This window comes from Podarcis tiliguerta, assembly GCF_965153285.1.
Source record: "Podarcis tiliguerta genome assembly, chromosome: 5".
Taxonomy (NCBI): domain Eukaryota; kingdom Metazoa; phylum Chordata; class Lepidosauria; order Squamata; family Lacertidae; genus Podarcis; species Podarcis tiliguerta.
In genome coordinates, this window is record NC_139538.1 from 70460539 (window position 1) to 70473062 (window position 12524).

General features: G+C 40.7%; 1 protein-coding gene and 1 long non-coding RNA gene across 9 annotated transcripts in view; one reads left to right on the forward strand and one right to left on the reverse strand.

The window, feature by feature from the left end:
* LOC310677313 (uncharacterized protein) overlaps positions 1–12524 on the reverse strand; it is a 728781-nt gene that overhangs the window by 116267 nt on the left and 599990 nt on the right. The window lies entirely within an intron of this gene.
* On the forward strand, positions 4883–6729 carry LOC310679142. Its single transcript, XR_014512132.1, has 2 exons — positions 4883–5054; positions 6640–6729. It is a non-coding gene; the product is annotated as an uncharacterized lncRNA (long non-coding RNA).

A 12524-nucleotide genomic window follows, 5' to 3' on the forward strand; every position in this document is an offset into this window, starting at 1 on the left:
TCACTATACACCACACTCCAAGAAGTCAGACATCTGCTCCTGAATTTGGAGTACAGAATGGAATGTCTTTATTATAGATCTCTTTTCCATTGTCTCTGGGGCATGCCCACCATTCCATTCTATCCATCTATTTAACTTATCCAAATGGTGGGTTTCTAATTCACACTGCACAGCCTTAGCCTCCAGACTTCCAGTGTTGTTACTGCCCTCTATTTTGAATGTTTTTCAATGGTTAGCCTATTTCTAATTAGTTGGATTATGAATCTACACAAGTCCTGACTCCCTAATCACATAGATTCTCATGGGATCATGCCAATCACAATTTGTACATGCATATATTTAGTTCTTTCTACAAATGTGCTTCTCCCTGTATTTTGATGGCCTTCTCCTTGTTACCACCAGTTCCCACAAGAAAAATAACATTATCCCAGAGGAATCACAATGTCTGCTGTGATTATAAAACTGCAAGCAACAGAGTATTAAAATTTATCATTCGTTCACAGGTTTTCAGATTGGCATCATCATGTTAATAGCTTCTGTGTGATTTCTGGTGTTTATGAAATTTATTACTGTAGTTGACCCCTATTATTGCTTTCCTTCCTTGAGGTGCTTTGTGATGATGCCACTTGATAGATTTTTTCTTTTACGTTTAGGAGGAAAGAGAGAAAGGAAGCTAAAAGTAGCAAATGTTCTTTTCAACTACCAAAAGGCAGCAGTACATGAATGCTGTATTCTTTCCCTTCCCTTGCTTTTGATTCTACAAGGCTCCTTCCAGCAAGGAAAGATTGAAAGAGAATACAAAATGTAACACAGACCCTGTCTGGTGAATTGCTCTAGCTCCGCCAATCGAGTTGACATATGACGGAATGAGAAAAGTAAATGGCAGAAAACATCATCCCATAAGAAACAGATACAATGTCAGTAAACAAGGCAGCTTGGATTGAGTGACATACAAGCTTCTAACGTCAAGGAAAGCAAGCTACCTGTACAAGACTCTTTGTTAATCAATGCACAACGAGATCGTGGGCGGAAGGGGGGAATTGTCAGCTTCCAAGTAGATGAGTGCCTAACTGCTTTTACCTGAATGTAGCAGAATTTCACACTGGGTCTGTATTTGGCCCAGCTTCCATCTTGTCCTATCTTTCTATGAAACTCAATTGCTTAGATTATTTAATCTCATTTAAACATGTTTATCCTTCTCCAAAGCTTAAAGTGTCTTGCAACAAAAATCTAAACTGTAGCTATTAAAAAGTGCACAGGTTGCCTTTCTGAATGCACTAAGAACAGATATAATTTCACAGGCTTAATGTTTGTGTAAAGAAATAATATAACTAGAAGCAAATGTTACATGTACTTAGAGGCAAAAAGCCAAACGAGACGGACCATTAACTGCTGAACACAATTAAGGTGCATATTTTGTTATGTATATAGCAGCTGTGGGGAAGCTGGAGCAACTTCCAACCCTTCTCTCCCTGTTACAGTCCTGGCAAAGGGCCGCTCCCAGAAGCTGCTCTTTGCATTTCAAGGCAAGTTTCCATGTTCAGTTGTGGCTCCCTGTTTGTGAAACATCCTCCCCACTGAGGTCTCCCAGGAGCCTTCTTTGACATATTTTCAGTGTTAGGTAAAAACTTACCTTTTCCCCAAGGCTTTTGAGATACTGCAAAGATATTGATTGCTGTTAGTTGTGCTGCTGAAGCTTTCTGCAGGGGGTTGCTTTGTGTATTTTTTAATGAACTGCATGCTTTTTCATAAATGTGTTTTTATTATAATGTATTTTTACTTATGCTCTGAAATATGTTGTAAGTTGCCTGGAGGCCTTTTTGCAGAACAAGTGGCTAGCAAGTTGTAATCATAATAGGAATGATAAGAAAAAAATGAGCTTTCCCTTGAAATGTAAAAAACTTAAAAGAAGGGATTTTTGCCAGGACTGTAGTAGGAAGAGGAAGCATTAAACTCTCTCTGCTCATGCTCCAGATCTCTGAGACTGCTGAGGTCTCCCCATATCTGCTGTTTACATAACCAAAGATGTGCAGATTAATTGCACAAATGCAATTACTACCACTTATTGTTTAGCCATGGTCAGGGGAAAGAGAGAAGAACAGTAGACGGACTTGAGGTTAGGTTTGCTATCATTTGGGGGGCGGGGAGAAACAGGAAGAGTTGCTTGCAACACAAATGACCCAAGAAAGTGGAGGTAGGACTGCACAAATGCTCCCCCCATGTGGGTGACACTTTTCTTTCCAACAGCAGCGGTGAATTCAGTGGCATCTCACGTGGGGATGGGAAAGAAAGTCACTTGGCTTTTAGGGTGGGGAATTTACAGTGATGAAAGATAGGGGCTTTTTTATTCCTTAAAAAAAATGGTAAAGCGTGCATAGCGGGGCAGATGCACAGGACAAAGCTCTGGGGCCAAAATTGTCTAGCATCCTCTTCAATATACAAATCGGTGTTTGCTTCTCATCTGATAGTAGCCCAAGATGGGGATCATTTCAATTTACACTTCCTCTTCTCCCATCATCAAATGGCAAGAGCAAAACACCAATTTCCTCCAAGGGAAGACATCCCATACGCCATTTTGCTGCCTTCTGGTGGCATATCCTCCCTCAAGATAATATTTTATATGGTGACTTCGAGTGTGCTTTATCTTTATCCTCTATGGCCTGGGGAGTTTCACTTCAGTTGTAAGTTACTGAAATGAATGTTAGGATCAAGCATAAAAGCTTGCTAGATAATATTGTTTATCTTTATCTTCAGTGCATCTTACTATTAGCTCTGTTCACTTATCTAAAGCCTTTAATAATAGTAAAAAATACTTGAAATTCAAAGCCTGAAGTTGACTAAGTGCTTTGCCTAACCACAGGACCATCTCAACCATATGCTTAAATGGCTATTGATTTTCAGGGAGAGGTGAAGAGAAATAATAGGATTGAGTTTGGCTGGCAGGGACCACTGGCCTTGAGAAGCATTATTTCCCTACTCTCAGCAAATCCCATAGCTCTGAGGTTTCTCTGACTTCAAAGTCAGGGAGAGCACAGAGGTTGCAGCAACAGCTGATTATTAAATGGGCAGATCTCAGCTGAAAATGCTTACCTGTCTGTTGTAGTGTGGGAGGAGCAGAGTTTTCCAGCTGTCTGGAACACAAATTCCCTTTTAATTGTTTTAAAAGCAGAAAGAAAAGTCATCACACCACCTCATACTTGTAAGAATGTGTGGCCCAAGCTGCCCCCACAAACATCCCCCCCCCCCGTTCACTCCTCCTCGCAACTTCAGAATTCATAAGGAAACAGGGCCCAGGAAGCTGCATTTTACTAAGCCAGACCATCTAACTCAGAATTGGCAGTGACTGGCAGCAGCTTTCCAGCAGTTCAGGCAGGGGTCTCTCACAGATCTACTTGAAGATGCCAGGGCTTGAACCCACACCCTCTGCTGAGCTACCACCCTTCCCCAAGCCCCTCCCTCGGTGATGGATGGTACCCATTGTGACTAGTAGGGTGTAAAGCGGGGGAAGGGGCAACAATAGGTGGAGCCAGAGTCAATGGCAGGCAGAACCAACTCCTGAATGGTTGTAAGAAGGCAGGCAGGTAAGGGCTGATGGGGCAGTGCTGTGTGTGATATGCAAAGGTCAGAATGGAAATTACAGTGGTACCTCGGGTTACATATGCTTCAGGTTACATACTCCGCTAACCCAGAAATACTGCTTCAGGTTAAGAACTTTGCTTCAGGATGAGAACAGAAATCGTGCTCTGGCAGCGCGGCAGCAACGGGAGGCCCCATTAGCTAAAGTGGTTAAGAACAGTTTCAGGTTAAGTACGGAGCTCCAGAACGAATTAAGTACTTAACCCGAGGTACCACTGTAATGCTTTCTTATATCCCTAGTATGGCAGCCCCTCACACTCTGGATCTCCCTGCCTATTGATATCAGGCAGGCACCTTCACTGTACTCTTCTCAGTGCCTGTTTAAACATTTCATTTAAGCAAGCATAAACATGACAGAAAGCATTGTGTTTAATCTGGTATTAGGTCATGGTTGATTTTTTAAATGTTTTTAATATTAGTGATTTTTAACCAATAATCTTATTATTTCATTCCTGCTGTAAAGTGCTTTGAGCTTTTACTACAACCAATGTTATGAAATAAAAATAAGTAAATGAAGAGGTCTGTGGTCAAGTACATGCTTGGATACTCCCTGAAGCACTGAAAAGTTCTAACCATCAGTGTAATACTGAACTTGCTGGAGCAATTGTCTGATTAGGATGCTTCTAACATGACATTCCAATCTTAAATGTCTCGGGTGAGCTAGATGGTGGTTTCCCCTTCTTTGAAAGGAGACTGTGTTTTAAAAGATGGTATTTTGCAAGGATGTAAACAAATCAAATAGACATTAATTGTTTTTTTACACCTCACTGTTCCCAGTTAACACTGCAAGAGGATTAGCACAAATAAAAAATGTGAAAATAGAAACTATGAAATAAACCATGCAACATTCACAAACTCATGCACATAAAAAGCAGAAATCAGTCAAAGATTAGAATTTTGAAAGCTAGTTAGGATCCCAAGCCAACAATCCATCATTTTACTATTTCAGTGGGACTACCTTTCTGATGTAGTGTATATGGAGGAGTAGGAGGAAGCCCAAGTCCCCCAGTTAAGGATTTTTCAGCAAATCTACTATATATTTTGGAAAGTTGTATGTTTGTTTGCTATGTATTTGGACACCACTTTAGATATTGTAACCAAATTTGGCAAGATTGCTCCTAAAATCTAGGAGCAGATTTCTGCTTACGTATGGATATAATAGTGCAGTAGATAAACAGATGCAACTAATAAAACTCATTTCATGCATACTTCTCAATCAATATTCCTGGGTTTCTTTTGTAGATCATTCCACTGACTATAGTTGATGGGAAATGGTAAATTCACCTGAGAATGAGGGCTTCCTTCACAGTTATTAATTTTCAACTGATTACAAGGACCACCCCCCCCCCAGCTGCAGCAGCTTCATGTTGTTGATCAGTGAAAAGTCTGAAATACGTTCACACTGGGGGAATGTCAAGGTAGGCCCAGGGACCTGAGATATTCTTTGGGCAAAGCCCCATATTGATTCCATTGCCACAGAAGCATTACATCTCTTCCTGGCTACGGGGATCAAACCCATGATGGCTGGAATTCTGGGGACTTGCCTCCCACCCCAACTCTGTTCTGTTGCCATGACTGCAACATCACTTGATTACTGTGACATTACTGCCACCTTTGATTGGCAGTGCAAGTGTATATATTATATTCACACTGGGCTATCATTGCTATTGCCTCCACCCCGTAAGAGTACCCAACTTCTATGTGTTCTAACGTTGCATATGCACAAGGTCTCAAGAAATGCAAGTTGGGCCCAAAGAGAGGATAGGGACAACATGACGATTACCCACAATGTATCCACTATACCAATTCAGAACATCTGCACAGTGTTACTGAGAATTGCAGGCAATGTGGCCTCTGAAAACCATTTGCTCAGGAGCACAAGTGTGGAGAGTGCTGCTGCACTCAGGTCCTGCTTACAGACTTCCCACAGGTATCTGGTTGGCCACTGTGAGAATAGGATGCTGGACTAGATGGCCTGACCTGGAAGGACGTGTCTTGTGTTCTTATTGTGGTCGTAAAAAAAGCAAGAAAGAGAGAATCATACAGAGGCAGGAAAGGATGGACAGTAATGAGTCAGTTCCCCATATTCTGAGTTTGCCCCAAAGACTACTACCTAAAGGAGAGGGGGGGGGGAATTATTCAGACTATTTTCAAGCAAAAAAGAGCAATTTGGTATGGTGTACTTTAGTGCAATATTCACTGAATTATACTTTTTTTAAAAAAAAAATAGCATGTAATTCATTCCCATAACTGAGTGAATTTCACTCCTCAGAATTTACAACACACACACACACACACGGGGGGTGGGGGTGTTATGGTTCTTTCATAATCAGTCATTCAGGCATATTCCTTACACTATTCCTTTGTTTAAAAATAGTACCATAAATCCATTATTAACATAATTATTGATGATCTACACTCCATTAGTTCATAAAGCCTGACAAACTATCAAGTGTTCAACCACCATCAGCGTTTTCTTGACTGCTTTACGATACAGATAGATTGAGTAGGCTGAGCTTTAATTCCAGTTTTGTAATAATGCTACTGGGTAGACGTGATCTGGCTTTCAAATCATTGCAGCAATGCAGATGGAAAAATTAAAACATATTTTACTCCAAAAGAACATAAACAAATCATTTTCACTTCACACTTGTGGCATTCAATTTATTATATTTTTTAATGCAAACCAGTCTTCTCCCAACCTCCCCTTGTATATTACACTGATTATATGCTGGCTGGAAATCTGGGATACCCACTAAGTTATGTCAGATATTACAACCTGGGTTTGAACTTTCATAATTGACAGCCATGCTCATCAGTGGCAGACCTATTGTTATTATTTCTTAGAATGGAAAAAGTGTGGTACATCGGCTTCTGTAGTTCTCAAAATTACCGTCATTAGTTGTTCTCTGAGAAAGCGTCACTTGCAAATAAATCATATAAATTACCATGCTTGTTGTTATTCATGTAACACCAGTAACTGGTGTGCCTGTTGCTTTGCAGGGTAACTGTAAAGAAGACAAGTTCCTGCCCTGAGGAGCTTACTATCTAATGGATGAAAGAGACAATCCATTAAATGTGTGACTACATTTACTTTGTCGTTGTCCCCTCTCCTTTAAAAATAGCAGCTGTATGGAAGAAATCAGGCTTAGCACTGCTGCACATGCAGTGCGGTTTAACCCTTTCCTCCTATACTGTAGTTCTGGGGGAAATAATCTCATGAAGTGGCTGTTGACCCTGGGAGAGAAGCTGCCACTGGATGCTGGATTTAAGGTGCCTCTCCTTATGAATTATGAAGGCTTTCCATATGAATTATGAACAGAGCTGACAGCACTTAAATACTTTTAACTTATTTATAAGTTAATCAATGATATGCCAAAAAAACCCCCTACAATTATTATTTTGCCATTTACATGCCAGAAAGGGTAGAAACTGTTGATAATCTTTAAATGTCAGAAATTGGAATATCTTTATCTGTGTGACCGCACCATGGCGAGTAACAAGTAAGAGAAGGGGGAAATATCACCTCATAAAGTTATGAACTAAAAGTAAAGCACAGTCATATTATGACTTTTTTTGGAAACAAATACAGCTCTGGTAATATCGTAAGAGCGTAAGAAGAGCCTCGCTTGATCAAATTCAGGTCAAATTCCCATGTAGTCTGGGAATTTGGCATCCTGTTCACACAGTGGCCACCTAGATGACACACTTAAACCGCAGTGTTCCCTGTCCTTAAAGACTGGTTCCACCTCAACTGCTACTCTCACATAGAAGGAAGCTGGCTCTGATCTTAGAATCATGACAGTCTCCTTCCCCCAATAACCCTTACAAGGTAGGGAAAATGAGAGGCTTGGGATACTGGCTCCCCTGGCTTCCTCTATGAAGAAATCCACTGTGTTTCAACTGTGTTTTGATCATGCATTCTGTCATTTGCAATGTATTTAATGGGGGACGTCTTCTGCTTGGTGAAGTGAAAGTCCATGTTGGCTGATGTTCATAGTGAACAGCCAGAAGAAGAAGACACAAGAGGATGAGGATCGAGGAAGAAGAAAGAAGACTTGAAAGGAAGGCAGAGTGGCTTGGTGACTGAAGACTTGCTCAGGTAGTTGAATCACTTGGCTCAGGTTGAAGAGACAGGGAGAGAAGCTGTCTACAGCACTGAGTGAGAGAAGTGAGAGGCAGTCTGGAATACTAGACTCTGGGGCCTGGTAAGCAGGGCCGCTCTCCCATAAGGGCCACAGCTGGGAGGGGCGGCAGATCCAGTCCTGAGACACACACACCACTTGCTGCTTCCAACCCTTGTCACCCAGCTCCCTCCTCCTTCTCCAATGCCCCCTGCCCCTCTGATGCCCACAAAGTCATGAGGGAGACAACATATTGTGTCTTCCCCACTGCCCTCCCCTGAAGTGAGGCTAAATTCTGCAGGATGCTCCTTTACGATCAACTTCTCTGCAGGGAAACTGCTTGAAAGTAAGCACCCCACAGGATTGATGCCTCAGCTGAACAGCTGTTGAGTGAAGGTGGTGATCCTGCAGGGTGGAGAATTGTAGGGCACCTACTTTCTCCTTCCTGCCTGATGTGCCACCCCCTGGCAGCCCTGGAGCACTCTGGGCCATCAAAAGTGACTGTAGTGATTTCTGGCTGTCTCAACCCACCTTGAACAATGCCCAAATCTCTCTGAATAGGCTCAATTTGGCTTGGGATTTGCACCTTGGTCAAAACCAGTGCACAACCCTATGAAATACCCGTGTCCCTCCACACCCTCCTAGAAAAAGGACATCCACTGAATAAGAAACTGGGATAACTGAGGAAAAGAGTCCTGTTGTCCTACTGCTGACTTTTTAAAAAATCCTTAAAAGAGGACACATTTAATGCAATCTTGTTGCTTACAAGAAGCAACTTTGCTTTCTGGTACCTTAGGAGTTTCGGAAAACAAGAACTTTTGTTTGCTGTGGAGCTGGAGAGTATTTTTAAAAGCTAGCTGGGAGACAAGGTAGAAATCATACAAAAGTATGTTTGATGAGAAGGGAGGCTGTTCCTTCGTGACTTCTCCCCGAAATAATGACTACTGTCCATTTTTTTTTGCTGTCAGGCAAGATATGTTTCCACAGGATGTCAAAAGCTCCTGGCTTAACAATGTCCCTGGCCTGCCACCTTTTCAAGCAAAACTCTGTTGTAGTAGCTGGTTGTCTTAGCAACATCTCCAGTACATGACAGCCCCCAGCATTCTGACACCTAAAAAGGAAGAAAGCAACAACTCCACAAAAGGAGCATATTGTTCTGTCAAAGATTGTTTCTATACATTGTGCAGAATAAGATACTAGACTGAGATAACAGATGACTGCAAGTGAGGCGCAAGGTCATGTTTGTGAATGTTCTCTTAATTTTCATCTATCTATTAAATTCTGCACATATAATAAACAAGCATATGAAGAAGAGAGCTATGCTAGGTCTCTATCTCAGGGGTCACCAACTTTTTTGGATCCATGGGCCCATTTGCAGACTGGTGAAACTGTCATGGGGAACTCACACACCACCCACAATTAAGTACATATCATACCCTATTCTATTGGCTACAATGGGGTGATTTTCAAGCCAAATTTTAGTTGGATGATAGGACCCTGTTGCAACAGGGAAGGCCTCTGCAGGCACATGTGAACCCACAGACACTAGCTGTGAGATCCCTTCTCTATCTGATGTGCTAATCATGCCTGGGTTTCTTTTTGTTGTTGTTTTCTTGAAGAGCTTTGGGAAATCTTAAGTTAACATTCTTAAAAAAGCCAGAAGCCTTTCTGCTTGGAATTTTAGGTAAAGACATTCCAAAAAATCTAAGAGAAATTTTTCTATATACAGCCCGAATACTTATCTCAATAAATTGGAAAGGGGGGAAAGTTCCAACCTTATCAGATTGGCAGTGCAAATTATTGGAATATGCAGAAATGGCACAATTGACTAACAGGCTAAGAGGTAATACAAGGCAATCATTTATTAAAAAATGGGATATGTATAAGAGATACCTACAGAATAACAGCAATACAATATCTATGGCAGTGTTTGAATGACCCTTGTCTAAACAAACTGTTAAAAAACAAGCATAAAGGTATGAATTGTTGTAAGAAAGTATTAGAAAGTACAGAAAGAGTAAGGTAATAATGATAAGTACATTCATCACCAGAAAGGTCATATGCATTGGGAAAGGATAGGAAATCTATTCTATGTTAGCACAAAAAGATAGGAAAAAAGAGATTGGATAAATTTAATTTAAATTTATTTTTTGTAAACATACATAAGATTATTAGTACACGATTGTTTTCATCTTAGTATGTTGTGTATGTTATCTATGAATTTCAATAAAGTATTTAAACGGGGGGGGGGGGGGAGCTTCGGGAAATCTTTCAAAACTATGACATACTACCTTCAGCCCAAGGTGGCACAGTCCAGGATATCCCATTATATTATATACATAATATGCAGACACGCTCAAATCATATTTACTTCCTCAGTAAAAGAGATCATCATGAGATCAATTAGCAGCTCACTGGGGTTTGAGACAGGAAGGAGCTTTTCCCAGTCCTACCTAGAGACACATGGGATCGAACCTGGAAATTTTTGCATGCAAAGCATATCTTCTACCACTGAGCTACATATGATCAATTTCACTTCTCCCTTAAGAATAAGCATGGTATAAAACGACTGGTAGAACCACACCCCCTGCAACTTGCTCCAGTAAGCACAATCCTCATTGTGGCCTCTGATTTCTTCCCGTATGATCTTCAGATCACAAACCAACAAAAGGAAAACTGCCATATATTCAGTGTATGCCTGGTCTTATTGATACAAGTTCAACAGGGATTCAAATCAGCAGAACAAAGGAAAAACTCCACTGTGAAGCATAAAACAGCCCATCGCCTCATTAGTATGATGTATCGCACTCTACAGTGTCCCACAAAGATCTCATTTTCCTTTAGGAAAACTGCAAGTACACATCTTGTCCCTCAAATTCCACTGTATGTACACACAGCGACATAGAAATGTGATCATCAGGCACGATTAGAGAGAAGCGAAACTTCTCTATTTATGTGGATACAAAAATTAAATCTAAGGAAGAACAACAAATATTTATACATCATCAGCCAGTGGTCTGACTCTTTTACTAATGTAAGAGGAGGGAAGGCAAATTTCACATATTTCCCATATTTGTTGCAGCCTCTTGCACACCCTGAAAAATCTATTCCAGAAGGTTGGGGACTCTCCAGAACAGCATGGAAGAAAATTACCCTTCCCTTCCATTGGTGGAAGCATCTGTTGGAACAAAATATTCTACATAAGTGGAAGAGATGCATCAGATGTCAAAGGTCTAATTCATGTTTGGGAATCTACCTTACTCAATTCAATTTGTATTTTCAAAATGTAAACATTTTCATTAGTTATATTAACATTACTCATCTTGATTCTCTGGGGTAAAATCAGTGAAATCCAATGTTTATAGAGCAGGTACCCTTCTGTTTGAAAGCCTCCTAGGCAGGAAATAACTGAATTGGACTGCTAATCCTAACACTGTTTACCTGTAAGAAAGCCTCACTGAATTCAATAGGACTGACTTCTGAGACCAGAAGCATCCCTACTGGTGAGCCACACAAGACTAGAAAGAACAAGAGACATCTATATTCCCTCCCCACCCCAAAAGTAATAGTTGTGTTTTAATTTGTAATATAGGTACATTCTCCAAATAAGGAGAGGAAGATAATGAAACACTCCCAGCTGTTGAAACACTCAAGTTATTTGGATAATTAAGAACATAACAAAAATCCTGCTGGATCAGTCCAAAGGCTCATCATCCAGCTTCCTGTTCCCACAGTGACGAACCAGATGCCTATGAGATTCACAACAACCATTGTTCAAAGACATATTGCCCCCAACACCGGAGGCAGAACATAGCTTTTATGGCTAGTAGCCATTGGATTTCCTATCCTCCATTAATTTGCTTTACCCTCTTTTAAAACCACTCGCATTGGTGACCATCACTACATCTTGTGATTTATTTATTTTTGGTCTCGTCTGAATCTTCCAACATTCAGCTTCATTGGATTATCCCATGTCCTCATGAAATGAGAGAGGGAGAAAAATCTCTATCTACTTTGTCCATACAGTTCATTTTGCACACCTTTATCATGTTGTTTTTTTTTCAAACCTAAAAAGCAACAGTGAAGAGATTTTAATTCAATAGATGTTTGACTAGGCTCCCAAGATTCTCAGTGCTGGAGGAAACTAAATTCTCCAACAACTGGCCTGTCCATTTTAATTTATTTTATTTGGCTAGCTATAAGGTGAGTGGTGCATCATCATTCCACTACCTTTTCCTTCTTTTTGAATTAGATTTCATTCAGTTTCCCCAATGGCCTCAATCTGCATAAAAGAAGCTTGAGAAGTAGGTAAACCTAAGTTGAAGTAGGTAAAACTAAGTCTCTTAACAATGCAGTGTCCTTGTCGGAACATACATGGATGCGTTAAAATCTTCCTCCGGTGGGATACGATCACTCCTTCAATAAAATTCATTCATATTTCAACTCTTACCAAATCATTTTTTTTTCTTTGTGAGGGAAGCTGTCAATTATGCAGTGTTTAATCTGTCTGTTTTACATGTAGAACAATTATTACTGGTTCCCTGGCTTCTCCCAGACACAATCCATTTCAATATAAGTTCTTTTGTCTGTATTCCTACCAACCACAGTTCTTTCCTACAACTAGTATGCAGCATTCTGAATTTCAGGCTTGGTACTTTCATGAAGCAACCGTATAAAATGGTAAGGGGTGGCAGGGGTGGTAGAGCCCTACTCATTTGCCTCACTGACCACTGCTGCCACCACCCACCACTCTGGCGTGGCTCT